The sequence below is a fragment of the Pararge aegeria genome, chromosome 5 (assembly GCF_905163445.1).
Source record: "Pararge aegeria chromosome 5, ilParAegt1.1, whole genome shotgun sequence".
Classification (NCBI taxonomy): domain Eukaryota; kingdom Metazoa; phylum Arthropoda; class Insecta; order Lepidoptera; family Nymphalidae; genus Pararge; species Pararge aegeria.
This window is the reverse complement of record NC_053184.1, coordinates 18,464,739-18,487,868: the sequence shown is the minus strand read 5'-3', so window position 1 is coordinate 18,487,868 and position 23,130 is coordinate 18,464,739. Positions and strand designations below refer to the sequence as shown.

The window sequence follows — 23,130 nt, the reverse complement described above, 5'->3', positions numbered from 1 at the left end:
ACGGCCGATTGGCGCAGTGGGCAGCGACCCTGCTTTCTGAGTCCAAGGCCGTGGGTTCGATTCCCACAACTGGACAATATTTGTGTGATGAACATGAATGTCTTTCAGTGTCTGGGTGTTTATCTATATATTATAAGTACTCATGTTATTCATAAAAAATATTCATCAGTCATCTTAGTACCCATAACACAAGCTGCGCTTACTTTCGGGCTAGATGGCGATGTGTGTATTGTCGTAGTATATTTATAATTCATAATTTATTTATAATTTATAATATATTTATAATTTATAATATATTGTTTAAACTTAGGTAAAGGTAGATCTAATATAACGGTTGATATCATGTTATAAAAGCATATACCCATCCCCACAAAGGATTTCTGTACTTTTCTCAGACGATATGCAGATATCACTAATTTATGTCCGTTTCTAGTTAGTCGACTGCTTATATCGACTTTTTGTTTATAATTGTGTCTACCAACCTGAGGCGTAAGCGTTGAACCTCATGTGCCTTTCAGCAACCACCCCCATCAGATCCTACTGTTACTGTGTTGTACTGACCACAGCATTGCAATGCTGCTCAGCGGCAGAAATAAGCTTGATAGTACTTCCCCTGTCTCAAAAAGCTCTACTATTACTAAAAAGTTTTTTTTTTTTGCTTTACAATATCGGTACGTAGTGATAGAGCCAGACAAACGGACTGACTTGTCGTTCCAAAAGTGCTTATATACTAGGCCTTGTACATCAAATGAATGAATTATGAATTTATGAATTTTAAATTTTGACATATTTCTATGCGTGTGTTAATAATAAAAATACCCTTGAGGGGAAAGAGGTAAATATTAAGATGAAGAAATAATTTATTGCACACAAACATCAAAATACACAGAAAATGAAGAATAAACAAGAGAACAAGAATTGTTGGAAAGGCGGCCTTATTGCTTATATATTCTAACACGTGCAACAGACAGAACGACTTACCGACGCAATGCCACGCCTAAACAATTAGGGGTATAAATGCCGAGGAGACCCGTGTCCTGTAGTAATAAGATAAATATGATGAATGATTGATGTGATGAATGATTGAAGTGAATGAAAAATTATAAGGTAAAAAGGCCTAGATATAAGTACGAGCGTTTAAAAACGTTATTGATCTAAGGCAATTAGGCTAACAAGTCTAGTAAAACAGCTGTCCTTAATGACCTCTCTCGATATACGTGGGTATTTCAAATTGAGCTAAAATAGTCAAGAAAATACCTTGATCTGAATAAATCTCTACCTACCTCAAATGGAGCGGCAATCATTATTTGTCATTACGAGTTTTTCAATACCTTTTTGTCTGTAGGAGCAACTTTGAGACATTATATTTATTGTACCAGTACCTTCCTTTATGGCATATGTTTATGGTATATGTTATGCCCGTTTTCACTAATTTTAAATAACGCCTAATCTAAGGAAATTCCTAGGCATCCATTAACTTTCAGTTGAAGTTGTTCGGCTATGGAACTCTCTCCCCTTTTAAATTAGGCGCGCGCAGTCACTACCGATTTTTAAAAGACTCCCTAAAAAACATTTTATGCCACCCTAATAAGTATTTTTTTTTTTTTTTTTGCTTTTGAGTCACTTTTCTTTGTGTTGTAGGCTTGTACTTTGTATGATATAATAATTGATATATATATATTTATATTTAATTTGTTAACTGCTCTGCTCTTGTGTACAACCTAACCCTTAAGTCTGTGCTTTTTTTTCCTTTCCTTGATTGGGTTGCCTGGCAGAGATCGCTTTTTAGCGATAAGGCCGAGCATTGTACCTGTGTTTTATTGTGTTGTTTTTGTTTATAATTTAATTTCTGCTAGGTGTACAATAAAGTGTATTTTCATTTCATATTCATTTTCATTTAATTTTTTTCATTTCATTTTAATCAATAGTTCTCACCTAAGAGTTTGTGAAATGTATTTTTCGAGTTGAAAATTCACCCGTGAAAATTCATTTATTATAAATTCCTTAATTTAACCCGCCTGCGCCGAGAATCGAACCCGGGTCATCCTACTTATAAACCTTAGTGCTCAGCATTGCTGGGGAGGTCATCAAATATCTTTGTCATAACTTTCTGATCTCATTGCTGCTACAAGACGCCACAAGTTCTATTCGTTTATTAAATCTAGAAAAGTTGTGCTAAATTGCTGCTGTCGTTTTAATTAAACCACGCCGTACGACCCTCGCGATATCCAGCTGGATATGTATTATTTATTTATTAATGTTATTTAAGTTGAACTAGTGGTCACCCACTGGTCATGGAATATATGGAATTGTCAAAATCAAAGTCAAAGTCAATGTCTATGTGCCTATTTGAATATCTTTATTCAAATAGGCACATAGATGGCACTTTTGATGCGTTATTATATACAAAATGTGTACATAGCAGTGAGTAGTGATGGCGATAACTACAATCGTCAACTTAAAACTAAAGCTACGAGGGTTCCAATCTATATATATCTTTATTCAAGTACCCATAGGTGGCATTTTTATGCGTATATGTTAATTATAGTGTAGTGAGATGATGGCGATAACCATATTTGAAACTTCATACTAAAGCGAGGGTCCCAAACGCGTCCTGGTCTAAGAAGAAGCCAACAACAAACTTAGCCTGGTGTTTTTTTGCACATTGTCTTTTAAAATTATTATTTATTATTGAAAAAAGCCAAACAAGCGGGGACCATGAAAGCGAATTATGATAATATTTAAATTAGCATGCCTGTTTGGATTGTCTATTTAGAATAAGAATATCTAAATTAAATTTCAGATAAAATATTATTTCATGTGGTTTTGCTCTATGAATAATTCAAAATGCTGTGTCTATTGTCATTTATTTTACTAAATACCTTTTACAAAATTCTAAAAAATCAAAATTTGAAATTCATTTATTTTAAGTAGGCCTAATATAAGCACTTTTGAAACGTCAAGTCTGTCTGTGGGTAGTGACTCTACCAAAAGTTACGACAGAGGCCATCTTAATCCTGTCTTCTTACTGATATTATAAATGATATATAATGTGTTCGTTTGTTAACGCCCTAACCAAGCAACCATTCAAAATAAAGAAAAAAACAATTTATTTCAAGTAGGCCTAATATAAGCACTTTTGAAACGGAAAGTCTGTCTGTTTGTAGTGACTCTACCACCGGTTTGGAATGAAGATCCTCTTAAGAAGAAGCCGGCAACAAACTTAGCAGTTGCTCTTTTCCAACATCAACTATTTACATTTTACATTACAACAATCATTTCTCTATTATGTGAGAGATGAATGAGGAGCCGGGTGCTTCCAAGCAACCTTGATTTAACTTGATATTTCGTATAGAGTTAGTTGAAAAGACTGAGAGTAACAAAGGCTACTGTTTATGACCTGAAAACAAACCTTTCTGACGAAACGGACGAAAAAAAAACGTAATACGGAGAACGCTCGACTAATACTAGATTAATGATTTGACGGCTGATTGGCGCAGTTTGCAGCGACCCTGCTTTCTGAGCCCAAGGCCGTGGGTTCGATTCCCAGTACTGTAAAATGTTTGTGTTAAATGATGAGCATGAATGTTTTCAGTGTCTGGGTTTTTCTGAGTTTTTATGTTTATAATTCATAAAAATAATCATCAGGCATCTTAGAACCCATAACACATGTGTGTATTGTCGTAGTATATTTATTTATTAAAAAAAATATATATATATAAAATACAAAAAAAAATTATCTCTATATAATATAAACATAAGTTTTCACATATAATGACTATATATACAACTTCAGAGATTAATGGTTGGACCTCGGTTCCCGATGGATCCCATATTCCCGTATAAGGTGAAGGGCAATTCTGATAGGATAGAGCCGGGGATCGAAGTAAGCCCCCCGAGAGGGGAACCGAAGTCCTAACCACAAATTAGGCTCTTACAGTTTTGAAATCATTTTGTTAATGAAATTTTTTGTTTGCATCCAGATGGTCCCGGGAAAATAAAAAAACAATAAACGCGAACGAAGTCGCGGGCAACCACTAGTTTCTTTAGAATTGTGACTAGGTTTCATCGTTATGAATTAAAATAGTGATCAGAGTGATTAGTAAACCATCAGGGTTACTAATTACAATATTGTGCAAAATATCATATTACGCTGTATTTAATTTATGCATTATTGTTTTATGTTTAATTATTTTCTCATGAACCTCTATTTCTTGAAGTTATTTGTGGTTTTTATCACATTGCTTTAGTAATTAACAAATGAAATATACCGTTAACTTTTGAATAGTTGCAATATCGTGTAATATGCATGCGGTTTCTAACATTTAATGACGGCAAATATATATATATACTATATACCTATAGGTAGCGATGATGACCCAGTGGTTAGGACTTCGAGTTCATTTTCACGAGTTCGAATCTCAGCAGAAACCTCTAAACTTTTCTAAGTTATGTGCGTTTTAAGAAATTAAAATATCACTTCAACGGTGGAGGAAACCTGCATGCCTGAGAGTTCTCCATAATTCTCAAAGGTGTGTGGAGTCCATTAATCCACACTGGGCCAGTGTGGTGGCCAGCCTTAACCCCGTGGTGAAAAAAATATCCATTCTAAAATTATAAATGCGAAAGCGTGTGTATTGGTTTGTTCTTTCTTTACTCCATAACTAATTAACCAATCGACTTGGGCGTTGGCATGTAGTTAGTTAGAAACGACGGAAAGTAATATAAGCTTTTTAACCCTACAAATGTAGGAATGTAGGCAGGTTAAATTGAACCAGAGCGATTTAGAAGATGCTTTCGTGGTCCTAACAAACAACATTTTGATTTGTTTATATACTAGGTGACCTGGCGTACGTCCTACTATCTATATTGGTTTATCAGTCTTTAGTTCATACAAAAAACCCATAGAAAAATGCTGAAATGAATGTTTTTAGACAACTGCTCCATTTGTCCATGCCTTGAACCTTTTTCAAGCTTTTACGAGTTCTTTGAATAAATAATATTATTGCTTACGGTATAAGGTTTAGATCCTAGCCCTTCTTAAGTAATGCGACTAAGTACGAATAGCTTTTTCTCTTGTTTTTATACTAACTGAACTGGCATACGTTTTTCCATTGAAAATGCTGTTGTTTTTACTTGAGTTTATACGAATAGGCAAAAACACTTTTCCATTTTTCGAGCAACTTATTAATTTTTTTTTTTTAAAAACCTTGTTTAGATTAACGAATATTATTTTTCGTTAATTATGTTCTCAAATGATGCGCAGGCGCAAGCAGAAATTTATTTTGTTATTTGAAAATATAAAAGTTAAAACTAAGGAAATTCAAACAAATTACTTTTTAAACGTAGGTTCAGAAATTATATCACTTACCTTAAAAATCCAAAACTCAAAATAAATATTAGCACATCACTCCGCGATACAGCACTCGATGTATCGATGTCACGACGCGATTGCGTACCGGCGTGCAACCGACACGATAGTTTTCCGTGCACTGCTCCGGTTCGCGAAATTGCGCTTACGCAGGACCTTGTAGTGAACCATCTATTACAGACCCCCGATCTTACCCAACAGTTGGGCGCTTACCTGGCAAAACTGCTTAAGTGACATTTTTAATTATAACATATTTAGATATTTTTTATATTGCGAAATACATGCGATGTGAGGTCCGTATTTGATTTCCGGCAGGGACAATTTAGGAATTTTTAATTTCTGATTTTCTAATTCTAATCTGGAGAGAGGCCTCGGTCATGGCTAGTTTCCAACCTACCCACAAAGAAGTGGCGTCGAAGAATGTTCCGGTATGATGTCAGATAGTAACCGATATTTTTTATTTAGGGGTATGAGTTTAATTTTAATATTACTGCCATACCCCTTTACGGGTTAGCTCGTTACCATTTTTGACTGTCACATCACTTAACATTAAAAAAAGTTGATCGAAATTAAGTTAAACATTCTGCTCGACTCATTGTGCACTACCCGCACAGAGATGGTCAATTTTTCAACGGCAGCACCGTTGGAGAATCCTTTAGGGTATCATTAGATAATCTCATTTTATTTAAGCTTTACTTAAAAAGGTAACACTGGCTGAAATACGTGAGGTACTCAATATTACACAGTTAGCTCTTTTAATTTGTAAGAGAGTTTCAGTTTTTATAACTATTACAGGAATAAAATAGATCCACCATTTTCGTTCTATCATGTCCTAACTAAACGATTTTTATTCACCCATCTTATATTTCTAATTCTTTTCAATATGTTAAACGATTCACGTTTTTCTGAACCTAAAATTTACCTAAGACGCGACCGAATACTAAAACCAAGCCTATCTTAAGTAGTGACTGACAGTTTGACCTTTTTTGTTGGTGGAATACTAACTAATAAAACGTTACATCTACTTAAATTCAATGGTGTTATTTGAGGGTCCTGTATTATAATGGTAAAAACTATCCCTTATGGTGCCAAAATAGATATATACCACATAATTTTTCAGCATCCACTTGTTCTAAAAATTTGTTTGAATTGCATGTGCGTCTAAGATTTATGTTTTGTGTTATAATACGCTTTGTATCGTAAAATTTCATGCTAATTGTATTTAACTAGCGATCTGCCCCATCTTCGCAGGGGTGCAATGTACATACAGTGGGGCAGTTTGAAGAGATTAATAATGCGATTCCGTAGTACATTCATTAAATCTATCTCGTAAGATTAATCCAGCGTTTGCAATGTAAGCGCACTAAAATATGTTGGTTACGACCTCACATTGCAAATCTTTGAATTTCTTTGCTGACACTGACAATTGCTTTTAAATCTTTGTGTAGTTTAAAAGGTCTAAGCGATAGCTATATGTAATAGCGCAAGCGACTTGTTCTTTTTACTATCTAAAGATTACTATCATGACATAGTAAAAAACAAAGTCACTCCCGTTGTTCACAACGTTTCATTTGAATTGTTGTTTTTTGAAATCTAGCTTCCGTTCTCTCGCATGCTTATATTCAGGAGTGAATGTACTTACTAGGTTAGCATTTACATCAGCCGTAAAGCTAAAGAGGTGGCAGTTCAGTGTGTTTGGTCGTGATTCGCTGTAGTTTATTACATATGAGTGATGTCCCACAACTGAGTTCAATGAATTCTAAATTTCAACAATACAACCTGCTTGGTTGTCGCAAAGAGGCTTGTTAGCGTCATAAGACCGTAGAGTGCAAACATTCTTACTGAAGATCGTTATCGATCGATCGATCGTCGAACGATTTAACGTACCCGTAAGAAGCCGCGTAGAAACTGATTTACGCCAGAAATTATCTTTATCTTAAGCTTCCCTCTAGAGATTTCTACCAAAATAAATCTGCTTTCCCTAAATAAAAATTCAAAATGGCGGTATTTTGAATTTTTATTTAGGTCTCTGCCAATTGGATGGAGTTTCGAATGACGTTTGGTTGCACTCACCACGTTTCTTCGATACCGTAAGCATGCTCTTAACCCCTTATATTTTTCCTTTGAATTAATTTTTGTCCTCTGTTTGAAAAAATTAATGAAAAAATTTCATTAAAAAATGTTTAGGAGTGGTGATCAATTAGTGAATCAGTACGAACATTTAAAAATATATACTAAAATATTATTATAATGCTATAAATATATTATTAATTCAATAAGAGTGCTTAATAGATCAGATAATAGATAAATAAGATATCTTAAATATTTACCAACTTGTTTTAAACTACCTTCTTATAATAATGCATATGGCCAGCGTGCCTAGGAATATATGCTCACCTATCAGTAAGCTGTCAGTTAATTTGTATGATAACATTAAAAACATACGTAAGTAATATCAAATATGTAAGAGCAATCTTAAAGAGTTTTAGACTGTAATAACTTTATCAGTGGGAATGCCATGTGGGGTAAGTATCTAGTATGTCATCTATGTAAAAGTTGTCATCATAAATTTGCTACGTTCTGTACTGACTACTGGCAGGGTTTTGATTACGAATTAATTAAAAAAAAAATAATACCTTGTTACATAAACCCTGTTTGGTTTGACACGAGGTGAGTAACCTAGTTGTCATATGTCTTTTTTTTTTCTTTTTTTTTAGTTTTTCATGTTTATTAATTTTATAAGTTTTGATTTTGTTTATTATTTACCTCTTTGATGATTTAGTATTTCTCGATGTAAATAAGTTTGTTTTAATGAAAAATATCTTTTGTTTGTTTATATATTATATTATATATATTCTATGTTATTGTTCTTTTTTATGATTATTTTGTTATTGTTTAGTCGCGAGGATTCAGTGACGACGAAGATAATGGGGCTGGCTGAAAACCAGTGCTGGGCGTTTTAGTTTGCAGCTATACTGAGCCAGCTCCTTTGTCACACATTTTTTTTTTTAATTTTTATACTTTAACAATTTTTTTATTTCACAAATGTAACATTTTACACAAATGTGTGACAATAAATACGATTCTTCTTTTCTTTCTTTCTTTCTTTGTCGTTAACTATTTTACTCTAAGTAAAGCGATTATGCCCATTTTCACTATGCCTAGAAATAGCATTAATCGGATGCTTGATATTTACAGAATAATTTTGAAACCACTGCGGATTTTTTTTGGAGGTTCGGTATCGGTAACAGAAAATATTTCAACTTAATTTTTCATTTTTTTTTTTACCATGTACAAGCAAAAAATAAGCAAATAATGGCTACTCGTTATAGGTATCTACCTAAATAAATAATAGCTCACTACCATCTTAGGCTGCATCATCACTAACCGCCAGGTGAGATTGCAGTCATGGGCTAACGTGTAGTAGATTAAAAAAAAATATGTTGCTCGCTAATTTTTTTTTTTAATTCTGCTGGATATAGGTATTTCGTAGACAGTTCCAAATTCCACGATTTTGTGCCGGTAACGTCCAGCGGTTCTCTGCGACGCACTTGATGTCGTCTGCCAGCCTTGTTGGGGGTCTACCAGCGCTGCGCTAACTGCAGAGGTTTTATTACTATTATTATCCTACTAATATTATAAATGCGAAAGCTTGTATGGATGAACGGTTTGTTACTCTTTCACGCAAAAACTACTGAACAGGAATTTTGGAATAGCGATAGATTATACCCTGGATTAATACATAGGCTTCTGTTTATCCCGGGAAAATGTACTGTTTCCACAGGTTTTTTAAATTTTTTTATTCTACTTATATATATTTGTATATATTTTATGTTTTTATTTGTGTATATTTTGTTTATGTATTCGTATGTAGTTATTTGAATGTAGGTTTATAATAATTTTGCACCACCACAATTTTCCTAACGTTGCCTGGCAGAGATCGTTTTTAAGCGATAAGGCCGCGTTTTGTATTTTACTCCAGTTTTTGTGTTTCTCTCTATTCGTCCTTTATTTTTCTAATTGTGAAGTCGTGTACAAATAAAGAGTTTAAATAAATAAATACTACAAGTTAGCCCTTGACTGCAACCTTGATTTATAAAAACCAAAAAACCTCGTACGAAGCCGCGAGCAACAGCTCCTACAACAACAACAGCAAGACCCAACAACAACAGATGTTATAATTTTGATAAACAACAGCTAGACCCTTTTTAATTAAGAGTGAATAGCATTTAATAAGATTCCCTTCGTAAGAGGGTGTATTTAAAGAAAAAAAAAAAAAAAAATAACGTTTAAATAAAATTACACTTGAAGGTGTTTTGTTCGATCTATAGCTGTGTAAACTCTAACCTGTAGTGTTTGAAGCGAATAACGAAAAATGATGTAAATGAAAAGGCAATTAAAGCAAAATGTTAATTAATATAAATAATCTTCCTCCAAGCGGTGTTTATAAGATTATTCAAGAACAACGAACTTAAAATCTGTTTGTAATAAGATCAGGCTTCCTTAATAGAAAATTAATTGTACCTATCAAATTTGTTTCAAAAGATTTAACGAATACAAAACACAAAACTTATACTTTTAATATTTATATTTTATTATCATTAAATATTATTATTTTACTATATTTGAACACTACATCTGATATTTTTTGATAATTTTGTCCATTCATTTATGTACCTAAGTAATTTATGAACAAACGTAACGTAAAATAACCAAAATATAACTGTTAGATAGAAGCAGGCGTTACTGTGCGGAAATCCATGATATATCATGAAAATTAAGCCTAATTTTCTGTACTCCGTGAAAAGCAGGAGAATTTGAATATGAAACCGGAAGCAAAACCGGAGCATCCTCAGGAGATGTTGAATTTACAATGAATAATTGTTAAGTCAATTACAAAGTTAAGTGAACATCTCCTAAGGATGCTCCGGTTTCGGAGCGAAACGTGCGTACAGGGTACATTGCCGAAGATCTGTTTGGTGTGGAGTATAAGGATTGAAGAAGTTATAAATTACACCATACAGATTCTCCTGATTTTCGCGGAGTATAGCAAATTAGGCTTAATTTTCATGATACAAAATATAACGAAATAAAATCCAAAACGTCTTCGAAATGAGCGCAGCGTAGCATAGTACCTAAGATGCTAGCAGTATTTGCCGATTTACTACTGACTACCAGTTCTAGGATCACCGGTAGACACGTTAAGCCTCCTTGACAGTTCTTTGAGCTTAAGCTCGAGCCCCCGGTCTCTACGGCTCCAAAATATCTATTTTTTAGATGATAATATAAAATCAAACAAAATAAACACTACCCTTCTTACTTAGCGGAGCAGTCGGGTAATACGGCAACATCGATGTAGAATTAAAGTGTTCATATAATTTTAATGTAAGGTATCCATATTGAATCCGCAACGATCTATTATTCCTTAAGAAGAGGTTACTGACGTAGGCTACAACAGAACTGAATTGATATTCGATAAACATTAAGCCTCTTCGGCAACCGGACAAAATTGTGTGGTGATTTATGAGATCATCACACCAACCGACTACAGAGCACTGGTCTCCTCCCACAATGAGAAGGGGTTAAGGCCGTAGTCCACTAGGCTGGCCTAGTGCGGATTGATGGACCTCACATACCTTTGAGAACATTATGAAGCACTCTTAGGCATGCAGGTTTCCACACGATGTTTTCCTTTACAGTTTAAAGAAAGTGATATTTAAATTGCTTGAATCAAAAACACACGTAACTCCCAAAAGTTAGTGAAGCGTGCCGGGGCTCGAAGTCGGTCTTCACGAAAGGAAAGCCGAAGCCTTACCCACTAGGCTATCACCGCGTGGTAGACTACGGAATAAATCCTTGAAACCCGTCTCCTATAGTAAGCCGTTAATTGGTATCAACCCATTATTGATGATGATATTAAGGGTAATTTATTTACCAGAATTCGAACCATTACATATAGAGTTCAACCGCACAGCACAGGTTAGTTAAAGAGAACGTTACGTCAATCCGGGTCACGGTTTATGGGCTAACAATTGTTTTATGGCAGTGCCCGTTATTCTGGCGCGTGAGAACGATCACATTTCCGATAGACTAATAAGTTTTATTCACATAAATCTTTAAGGACAAAAAAAAAGTACAATCGATATATAAACTTACATCACGCGAATCGCTAAGTCATAATAAAAATGAATTATAAACTAAATGAGGCTCCATTTAGTTTATAATTCATTTTTATTTAAATAAAATAATATACCTAGTCAATGTTTGGCAAAATATTATTCATTATAAACAAAAATCTGATAGTGGTAATTGAAATACAAAAACTATACCAGAAACTACAATATTATTACTTTCTTATACCAGAAACGGGCATTTTGTTATATCTGCATATGACTTGCAGAAGTCCTTTGAGGGGTTGATTACAAGCTTTTATACTGCTGAGTTTCTTGCCGGCTTCTTCTCGGTAGAATCTGCCTTCCGAACTGGTGGTAGAGTCACTACAAACACACAGATTGACGATTCAAAAGTGCTTATATTAGGCCTACTTGAAATAAATGAATTTCGATTTTTTTTTAAATTTTTTAATATCATTTCGAAGGTAGCCCTGGATCTGGTAAGTCCATAGGTCTCCTTCTTCTTTTTCTTTCTCTGCGCTTGTCTCTGTACTTGGTCGGCCGGAACCTTCCGTTGTACGTAGTGCCACTGGTACGGTCACAAGTCCATAGGTATTCATGTGCCATGAATAACTAATTGTCGTTGTTAAAAAAAAATGTTGTCGCCTCACCTAGTATTTTAGTAAGTAATTCAGTAATTATGGTACCTTTAATATATATTCTTCTTGTATAGGAGCGAGAGAACCCCACCACATTACTCCAATGCGTGTTTGCGGGCTTAAACAATTATTACCAAATGTTAGTGGCAATAAAAGATCCATATGTTGAAAATGTTCGTGCTATCAATAAAAAGAATGTAGCCATAATATAAAGTGGTGCAGTTTGTACACTCAAACCGTAGCTGTTTATAGAAAGGAAATGAAATAAGCCTAAACCCTTCTGATTTTGAGAAGAGGCCTGTACCATGAGGCACACAGAGTTAAGGGACTTCTTTGGAATTAAAGACTATTTTATATACTTATAGAAAATAGCTTCTATTAGAAGAGTTACATGATTTCTTAACATTTCATTGTATTATAAAATGAAGTCCCCTAGCTCTGTGTGCATGAATGCTTAGGCCTCCTTCAGCTCTCGCCAGTGCTTACGATCCTGTGCCACTATTCTCCATAGAAGACCAGCGGTAAGTTTTAGTTCGCCTTTCCAACGTCTATGCTGCCGAACCTTTTTTATTTGTCTCGTGGTTACCAAGGGGTGTCTCGGAGCATGTGACCCGTCCATCACCATCCATTATGGTTAAGATACGCGGCCAGATAGCCTCTTACAAATCACATTGTTAAGAGAAATTTTAATAGCTGTTAAAGCATGCTTAGTTTCTATTATGGGTGAGAACTTCGCCTGGTCCGTTCTAAAGTTCGCGAGCGGCACGATCCATCCGTGAGACGACTACGATATTATAGAAGTAAATACCTACTAGCGACCTAGCTAATATTTATCTAAAATTTATTATAAAGCACACGGCGGAAAGCGCGTATTTTAATGACATTTAGTTTGCTGTGTACATAATGTTTGGCCACATCGTATATCGAATTATTCGAGCGCGAACCGTAAAGGCATTGTGTCCCGCAACCGTGACACACTTAATGCGCTGTGATTGTCCGTTTAGCGGAAAATTGAAGCATTTTGTATTATACACGCGCTGAACTACAGTAGGCAAACAATGTATTCAATGTTTACGAGATACACTTAATTAGTTCCTCAGTCTATGGCTTTTTGCATGCCATTAATAACTTACTGTTATATTCTTTATATAACAGTAAGTTGAATAAAATGTATTAAAGAACAATCAAATAAATTATTTATCTTCTTTTCTATAGAATATAACAAATCACCGTTTTCTTTTGATAAAAAACAATGATTTAGCATCTTTACATTCGTTACTTCTACAAACTCTACAATTTTCCTTATTAAATTATCTACTTAACGTAAATACTTTTTGGAGATAGTAAATAGAGAGAGAGGTGCCACTTCTTTCAACATATTCCAACAAACGAATGAGCTGTGCGGAAATAATATATCTATTCTTACTCACGGAGCTTCATCAATCCATCATTTGAAACCTTCAATCACGTAATCATTTTCAATAGCAAATGACCGTCCTATACTCCAGTTTTTGCAAATTACCTAGAAATCATTTAAATCATCATCATCGTCTCATCAACCCATTACCGACCCACTATAGGGCATGGTTCTCCTCCCACACTGAGAAGGGGTTAAGGCCGTAATCCACCACGCTGGCCCATTGCGGGTGGTTGGACTCCACACACCTTTGAGAACATTATGTAGATCTCTCAGGCATGCAGGTTTCCTCACGTTGTTTTGATATTTTAATTACTTAAAACTCACATAACTTAGAAAATCGATTCGAAATCGGGCCCCCTGAAAGTGAAGTCGTGCTCCTACCCAATGCGCTATAACCGCGTGATTATGATTCTAGGCATTTGATTGCTTATAACAAAATACTGCAAATTATGTGTGACCATGTATAATTAAACAAACCAAGTCAGTAAATCGATGGAACGACCGATTTCCGAAGTTTAAAATAGTTTTTCTCATCCGTTAGTCTCAGCTCCTATTACTAACAAGGAATATAATAAAAGCTTTCAAAATGGTTAATCTATAAGTAACGGTTAAGAGTTGCTTTAATTGCACGCTTTATAAGCTTTTGTTTGAGAGACTGGTCTCCGATAGGTGCAGTTGGAGACAACGATTACATCATCGCTTTATTTGACTACCCCTGATACGTATCACTGAGATGGGGAACTTTCTGCCAACATGTGTTTTTAGCAACGCCTTTAAGATAACACAAATGTACTTGTATACTTCCAAAGCCAAGTGAACAGGCCATTCAGAGAAGGCACAACGTGTTGGTGTCTTCTCTCTCCCTTCAAACTTAAAAAAAATATGGGTTCCCTTTACAAAATCTAATTTCTTATTTCACCTTCTTTCAGGGTTTTTTTAGGGAAAACTAGGCTCTCCAGGTCAAATAAATAAATTAATAAATATACTAAGACAATACACACATCGCCATCTAGCCCCAAAGTAAGCGTAGCTTGTGTTATGGGTACCTACAAAGATGCCTGATGAATATTTTTATGAATTATATACATAAATACTTTTAATATACAGATAAACACGCAGACACTGAAAAACATTCATGCTCATCACACAAACTTTTTTCCAGTAGTGGTTACAATTTGTGTTTTTAATTGAATTAGGTACTTACCAAAATACATTTTTCGGAAAAGCCAAACACTTGGCTTAAGATCTCCAACAATTTCGGAACCCTTATATTTCTAGTATAATTGACGTAGTAAGAAAGAATTTGCCGTTAAATTAGATGTCATTCTTGCGGATAAAAGTCAACCTTTCATTGTCTTAGGAAAAAAATATATTTGAGTAATAAATAAAAGACTAGGCTTTCGTTCAAGTATTTTAATTATAACTAAGTTTAACATTTTAAGACTTTCAACATTAATAACATCTGTTACGTTGTTAAATATGGCCCAAATGAATAATAACTTTACAAGAATTGGTTTAACTTTACTTTTATATATCTAAGTAAATTATGCAGATAAACACGCACAAGGATTTTTCTATAAATTATAAAATTTAACACAATGGTATTTCAAATAATTTTAATTTTAAAAACAAAATAATTACAGTATACGATAAAATGATTTAAAAAAATCGAATTGTACGAATAAATTTTTATAAAAAATAAAAACAATTATAACTATTTAATTTTACTGATAAATAAATAATTAATATTACCCACATTTCTTACTGCTATGATTTTTATATTATCATTATTTTTAAAATATCAATTTATTATCCTTGACAGGACGGAAAAGGTAAAATTTTTGTTTATATTTTTATTCGTTATATATAACCATTTTCAACAGATTTTTGGACCAATTTACCATAAAGAATTTTATTTCACTACCATAAAAAACATTCTATTCTACAAACTATTTTCGTTAATAAACTATAATTTACTTTTCATATAAAAATTAAGAACTTTATTCATCTACTACCATATATCACCTTCTATTTATCCACATTCCAAAAGCTTACTAATATTTTTTCTCACTTAACTTTTTTAAAAATATTATTAGATATAGTATAATACTATACAATACTTGGTACAAGTAAACTATCACAATTAATTAAAGCTGAGAAACATTGCAAATTCTATATAATAAAGTGTAAGGGCGCGTTCTCATTAGGCGGTTAGTTTGTGGCTGGCTGCCTCTTAAAAGCAAATTAGAGGCTAAACTATCGTCAGTGCGTTATCATGGAGCGAGCGGCCAACAATAATTCCCTGGGTGATAGCCCAGTGGGGGGCGGGGGGGGTTTTGCGATTTCTAATCCCACGCACCTAAATAGTGCGTACAGCTTTACCCCTTTCTTCTTGTGGGAGGAGGACCCCTGCCCTGTAGTAGGCTGGTAATGGGTTGATATAATGATAATATCGCAGCGATCCATCGTTAAAAAACTGTTGTCCATACACGTGCAATCAGACGCTGCGATCGATTGCTATGACTTTTTTTGCAACTGGACGTGGCATCACAGAAAGCGTGTGCAAGTAGAATTCCTCAGTAACTTCAGTAAATTACAACTCTCACTTCCGCTGTGACATTTAAAAAAAAATGGTATACCCACTTTTTAGCAGTAATAAAATAGGTCTTTAATTTAACATTACAAGTTTAGCGGTTTCGGAAGGAATTGGATACGAGAACTCAACGTAAGTAACGAAACCATAAAGGGTTATATTTTGCTATAAACCCTAAAATATTATAGTGGGTATTGTCGAGACCAGAAATAACGCAATTGCTGTACATTTGATAAAATACAGGTTAGGCAGTTGCCAAACTTGTATAGTAGTTTTCTCATAAATATACGCAAGGAAATTAATAAAAACATAATATGTCGACTTTATTGGTAACATAGCCAATTTCGTCTTTAATTTCATTATCATCACTTCAACCGATTGAAGTCCACTGCTGGACATAGATCTTTTGTAGGGAGTTCAAAAATCTACGGTCCTGGGCCGCTTGTTTCCAGCGGCTCTCAGCGAGTCGGTTAGTGTACACCTCGTTCGGGGCCGACCAACGCTGTGTTTACCTGTGCGGGGTCGCCAATCCAGCGAACCCCAATATCCACCTTCCACTTCAGCTTTGCGACTCCCTGAGTTATGTTGGTAGCACTGGTTCTCCTATGGATCTCCTCATTTCTGATTTGATCACGTAGAGATACTAACTACCCACATTGCGCTCTCCATCACCCGCTGAGAGCCTTGTTAAGAGGCCCATAGGCCTTGAAATGGCGAAATACAAACAAATATGGCACTGTTCTCACTAACCAAACGAGCTAAACATACGACATCAAACGAGATCGATGCCCCTAGAAATTAGCGGCCCAGGATAGTGTTAGAAATCCCTACATAAGAAGTATTTTAAGAAGTCCGTCAATTATAAAAATTTAATCGCTGTTAAACAAAACATTAATCTTTATAAAAAAAAATTGATATGGAATTTAGTGATATCAGCATATCGTCTTAGGAAAGTGTGGAGCTAAGTATATTCGAGGTTACTATAGTATTAATGAATTTCATAATGACAAGGTTTCCTGAAAGCATTTGAGTTTCTTATCGGCTTTTTCTCGTTAGAATCTGCCTTCTGAACAAGTGGTAGAGTCACTACAAACAGACATACTTGACGTTTCAAAAGTGCTTATTACAAAAGGCCTAATTTATTTTGAATTGGTTGATAGGATGATGATGTTGATGATGTTCGCACGTAAACTAATTGTATTTATTAAAATAAGACCCACTTTTAATATTTCATTGGTGTTCCTGCATATCGTATTTATCTCTTATTTTAGTTCTTGAAAATGAAGCAAAGCGATCAAAGACTATATCTACAAAAACTACTTAACCTCTTTTGCAGAAATTCAGTACTCAAATGCAAACCTGACTCTTAAAAAAAAACGAAAAAACAATTCCGATTACCTACTGGCTTTAATTTGAGGTGAATAAATTCTAAGCTTTCTGAAATTTCATTAACATATAGTTATTCCATCAACATCACGTCAACATTCGCTTAGCATTCCATTAAAATTTCTACAATTATATATTTTGTTAAGTGTCTGCGGCACGTTTGTAAAAACAATATTATAAGGTCTTATAAGGACAAATAACTTTTTCATCACACTTGCTACCAAGGTGGATCTTTAGAAGATTTTAAGTTAACAAAAACACGCGAATTTTTTACTTAACATTAACCCACTCGCGTTGTATGATTACTAGATAAGGTTAAATTGTAGGTACCTCACTGCAAGCTATATTTATGTAACTACACATCTTCGGACTGTTATATGACAGATATATAATAGTGTATGAAATATTACATAAATGAATAAAGAATTTCAAAGGTAAACCTAATATAACCAAAATGTTTCAAAAAATCCAAATGCTTTGGTAATTTATGCTTCAATCATTGTTAAATTGTAGGGGAATTGTTTCGGAACACGACAAAATGACTTAGCGGAATAAACTTGGGCCGAGTTGCTAATAATTAAGTTAATGTCTTCGCTACCAAATTTTAAAGGCTTAACCAGGATTTAATTCAAGGGGAGATGGAGTAAACCAGGGAATACAATTAAAAATAGCCATATTTAATTATTGCATGAAGCAAAATTTCCCAGTCCGAAACCCACGCCTCTAGCTTTTCTAAGTTATCACAAACTTGCGCGGGCCAGCGTGGTGGACAAATTCAAATTCAAAATTCATTTATTTCAAGTAGGCCTAATTAATAAGCACTTTTGAAACGTCAAGTCAGTTTGTTTGTAGTGACTCTACCGGACTATGGTCTTATGCCCTTCTCTTCGTGGGAGGACACCCGTGCCCTGTAGTGGGCCGGTAATGGGTTGATATGATGATGACGATATTTAATGGATATTTTTACAATATTAAATATTGTAAAACCGATTGATATGAACTTACGGAATGAAAAAGTAGAGTTAGGTAAATACTAAGGCTCCTATTTATTTTTGACTACAATCTCACTTGATGTGAAGTGTCGGAATGCACATATCGTCTAAGATAATGCACGCTTGCCTAGAAGATGCCAAGTTTATCCACAGACTTCGGAAGGGAGTTCCAAACTCGAGCCAACCATATGAGAAAAACAGATGTAAATTAAGATTTGGATGTCGTAGACTGCGACTAAACAAGTATAATATTTTGTCATGTTTTAAAGAAATAAATGAATTTGAATTTGAATTTAAATTGCTTTTTGTGATATTTTAGGATAATGACGAGAAAGGTAAGAAAACTCACCACATTAAATAAATAAATTTGCTCTGTGATATTCCAAGATTTTATCACTTCTTTTTTTTATCAAATGAAAAATTGATATGAAAAATAAATAAAATAAATAAAATAAATAAAATAAATAAAATAAATAAAATAAATAAAATAAATAAAATAAATAAAATAAATAAAATAAATAAAATAAATATACTACGACAATACACACATCGCCATCTAGCCCCAATTTAAGCGTAGCTTGTGTTATGGGTACTAAGATGACTGATGAATATTTTTTATTAATAATATACATAAATACTTATAATATACATATAAACACCCAGACACTGAAAAACATTCATGCTCATCACACAAACATTTTCCAGTTGTGGGAATCGAACCCACGGCCTTGGACACAGAAAGCAGGGTCGCTGCAAACTGCGCCAATCGGCCGTCGAAAATTAAGCGGTCGGTCCTTATAAAAAAAACATTTAATTTTTGTCTGTCTGTGTGCTTATTCCAGCAGCAAATCCTTAAAACGGGAATAATTATTGAGATGCCTTAGAATTTACACAGGAAGTAACATTGGTTACCTTTATATCGGAAATCTACCTGAAGGAGTGAAATAGGAGTTGAATAACTGTATTGACTAGCATTTGTTTTAAAGTAAGGGACATTTAATTTTTCTAGAGTGAACAAAGAGTAGTTTTAAATGAAATATCTATAAAAGCGTTTTTTTGAAAGTGTATTAAGCATCAGCATTTAGCGATAGCATCAGCTTTAAATTACGATCTCAGACAGAAAAAGATGGCAAAACAATAAAAAAAGATGGTCACTGGATTGATTGGATTAATACACCAATATTTTAATTTTAATTGCATACTGCACTTTTCATACTGTCCAGTTGCGATTAAACTGCACGACTGTAAATTTGGGTACTATTGGAATTATATAAACCACAAATATAAGCAATTCGGTTAGAATTACGATCACATTGAAATAAATTTGGCGATAAATTCAATTCCTTTTCGACACTAAAGTTTACATTATGTGGCACAGTACTAAAGGTCGTTATTTTGAATTTCAGTCACGTATTTCTGCGTATTGTAGCTTCGCTATTTATTACATTGAACTTGTTAATTAAGCATAATTAGGGAATTGTTAAGTTTAATCTGAGCTTACTTGATAATTTCTCATTCTAATTATTCATGAATTCTTAAATTTTATTTAAATGTTTTAATTAACTGAATGTACTCGGTGACTATTTTACATTTGTGATGAAAATTGATGTTATCATCACAAAAACTCTAGGTGTTTATCTTTATATTATAAGTAAAAATATTCATCAGTCATGTTAGAAGCCATAACACAAGCTACGTAGTAGTAGTATAGTATAGTGATAATTGGTTCGTATTATTAAAACATCGTTTTATGTTAAGTGTCTTATATAATATATTGGTATTTAAATTATAATTTATTTATTACTTTAAACATAACAATATATTATACTATACTAATAGGTATTTATATATATATATATCTATCATGTCGCAGGCACAAAACTCTTCCGAAACGGATTCTCATGAAATTTTGTGTTTATGTTTAGTAGATCTAACAATAGGAAGAAAACTAATTTTTATAACCCCAAGTGATAAGGTTGGTCCACCCTAATGATTTTTAATAAAAACCAGGTATGAATGAAAACTAACATATTTTTATATTTTGGTGCAAAATAAATGAACTTACATCGTATAACGGATCAGATTTGTACAATGGATGTTTCAATTAGCTGAAAGCAGTCCTAATGGAACAAAACTTTGAGTATTCAAATGCACGTAGCTACTAAAAGCCTGAAATTTGTATTTCATGCACGGGCAAACAATTACTAAGCTTGGTGGTTAAGCTAGTATCATATTTTGCTTTAACTTCCTTAAAGTTCATCCAAAAAGGACAAACCTTTGAACTCTTTGTGATGTTACCGTAAAGATTTTTACCCCGAAGGGACGGGTTAACTTTATTCGTGAGATTTATGCTTTAGCCTTTATTGTTTGAATTCCAGAAATTTCGCCCTTAGGATAAATAAATTTGTACTTTATACTACCTGACCCGAGAACGTTGTATTGTCAAAAAAACAATTCATAATTAAAATCATGAATAGTTAAGTTAAGTTCATACACAAATTTATAGAATTTTTTCCACATTCCGGAAAACCTCTTCAATTACACTTTTCTGATCAAGTTTAGTTTTTATTCCCTTTTTAATATTTTAGTCGATCTTAAAACATAAAACAACCAATAATTTGAGAATAATATATTTTTACCTAAGATAGCTTATAAGCTGCAGGAAAATTATGCAGGAAGGTCAAAGGTCACCAGTAATTTTTTAACATTCAGATTTACTGGTCCCCCCTAAAATATGTAGGTATGAGCATAATCTTCATATCGACCCATTACCGGCCCACTACAAGGCACGGGTCTCCTCCTACAATGAGAAGGGGTTAAGACCGTAGTCTACCTCGCTGGCCCAGTGCGGGTTGGTGGACTCCAAAAACCGTTGAGAACATTATGTAGAACTCTCAGGCGTGCAGGTTTCCTCACGATGTTTTCCTTCACCGTCGAAGCAAGTAATATTTTTAATTGCTTAAAACTCACATAACTTAGAAAAGTTAGAGTTGCGTGCTGGGATTCAAACTCGGCCCCCCGAATGTGAAGCTAAGCTCCTACCCACTGCTCTATCACGGTCACTGTGGTATGAGAGTACTTTATCCCAAATGTCAGGAATTACTAAAAAAATGTGCATTGTTTCTTGATGAGCCGTTTTAACAGTTCTTTTATATATGTATCATCTTATTGATCTTTTCCCTAAGGTAAGATTTTTATATATTAACCAACCATGATCATGTAAAGGTTCTCTGTTTTCTGTTATAAAAAGCATTACTGTTGTAACTGCTACCAGATAACGCCTTTCTTAATATAATAGCAATGAGTCACGCGTGCCACTAGCAGTATACTTTTCCACTATAACACTATCAACTCTAGTCAACTAGGAGATGTCTCTTAAAAAGCTCAAAGTTTGTATTAAACGTAAGCTTATAGAAAAGTCCTATTTTAGTATAAAGGACTACGTAAACGATAAAAAAGCTTGTAAATTATTGCTCTAACCAGGTTGCTCTTCTAATAATTTAAAATGACATTGTGAGATGGTGATAACAAAAAAAAAACCACCCGGCTAAGTTTGTTGTGGGCTTCTTCTTAGACAAGAACGCGTTTGGAACCCTCGTAGCTTTAGTTTTAAGTTTACGAATGTGGTTATCGCCATCATCTCACTACCGTGTAATTCTTATGTACGCATCAAAAGTGCCACCTATGGGCCTACTTGAATAAAGATATTTTTGACTTTGACTTTGACAACTCATTGAGGGTAGACCTAGTTTTTTTTATTCTTGTTTAATATCCCTGTTCCAGTATGTGTAATAAAAGTTTAACGTGTGGGTTATTATGACAAAGATATAATCAAAAGATAAATATATAACGTACATGGTCTTTCTCTATTTACCCGTAGACGTTATTGGATATAATGTCCGTGACGTGGCATCATTTTACTGTCAATTAAAAAAAAATCTAAATTCATTTATTTCAAGTAGGCCTACTTTAAGCACTTTTGAAACGTCAAAAGTTATCATGAATTGTATGTTCGGGTTTTCTTGAATTAGATTACTCTGCAGTTAATCAAATTGAAACAAAATTATAAAGTTTCTGTGCATACACATAGAAGACTGGCGGTAGTCCATTCTTTGTAAGAGTGCACTACCATTTACAGGTCTGTAATACCCTTTACGCTACTGCAGTCTCCTTTGCAAATAATCAAAACTCTTAGCAAAATCTCAATATATCGATAATTTTAACATTTTTGTATATAAGGACAGGTTTCACGATTCTTTTTCCCCGGATATAAAAATACCTTTAAGCCATATTTTCAAAGACATAACAAGTAATTAAATATTTCACTAGAGTTCGCTCAACAAAATAAGGCATATAATATTAACAATGGACTTTCAAAGTCTTAGTAAAAAAGCTTTTAGCCTTACCAGGTAATATACCTAATCTTATCTTATAGACTTTACTTATTCTAACAATCTATATATTTAATAATAAATTATGCGTCTGTATACAAGCTCGCTTGGTAAATTTCTTGTGATTTATTAAATAAATATTAAATAATTATTAAATAAATAAGTGTTTTCTGCACATAAATTGAAGTAGTATCCTAAAATTGAA

General features: G+C 33.8%; 1 protein-coding gene across 1 annotated transcript in view; it reads right to left on the bottom strand.

Moving 5' to 3' along the window:
- The window catches only part of LOC120624111 (proton-coupled amino acid transporter-like protein pathetic), a 53,236-nt gene extending 47,765 nt beyond the window's left edge, over nucleotides 1–5,471 (bottom strand). Inside the window, exon 1 of the mRNA XM_039890464.1 lies at nucleotides 5,372–5,471. The gene's annotated coding sequence lies outside the window, so the exon portion shown is untranslated. The remainder of the gene's footprint in view (nucleotides 1–5,371) is intronic.
- Nucleotides 5,472–23,130: the final 17,659 nt, after the last annotated feature.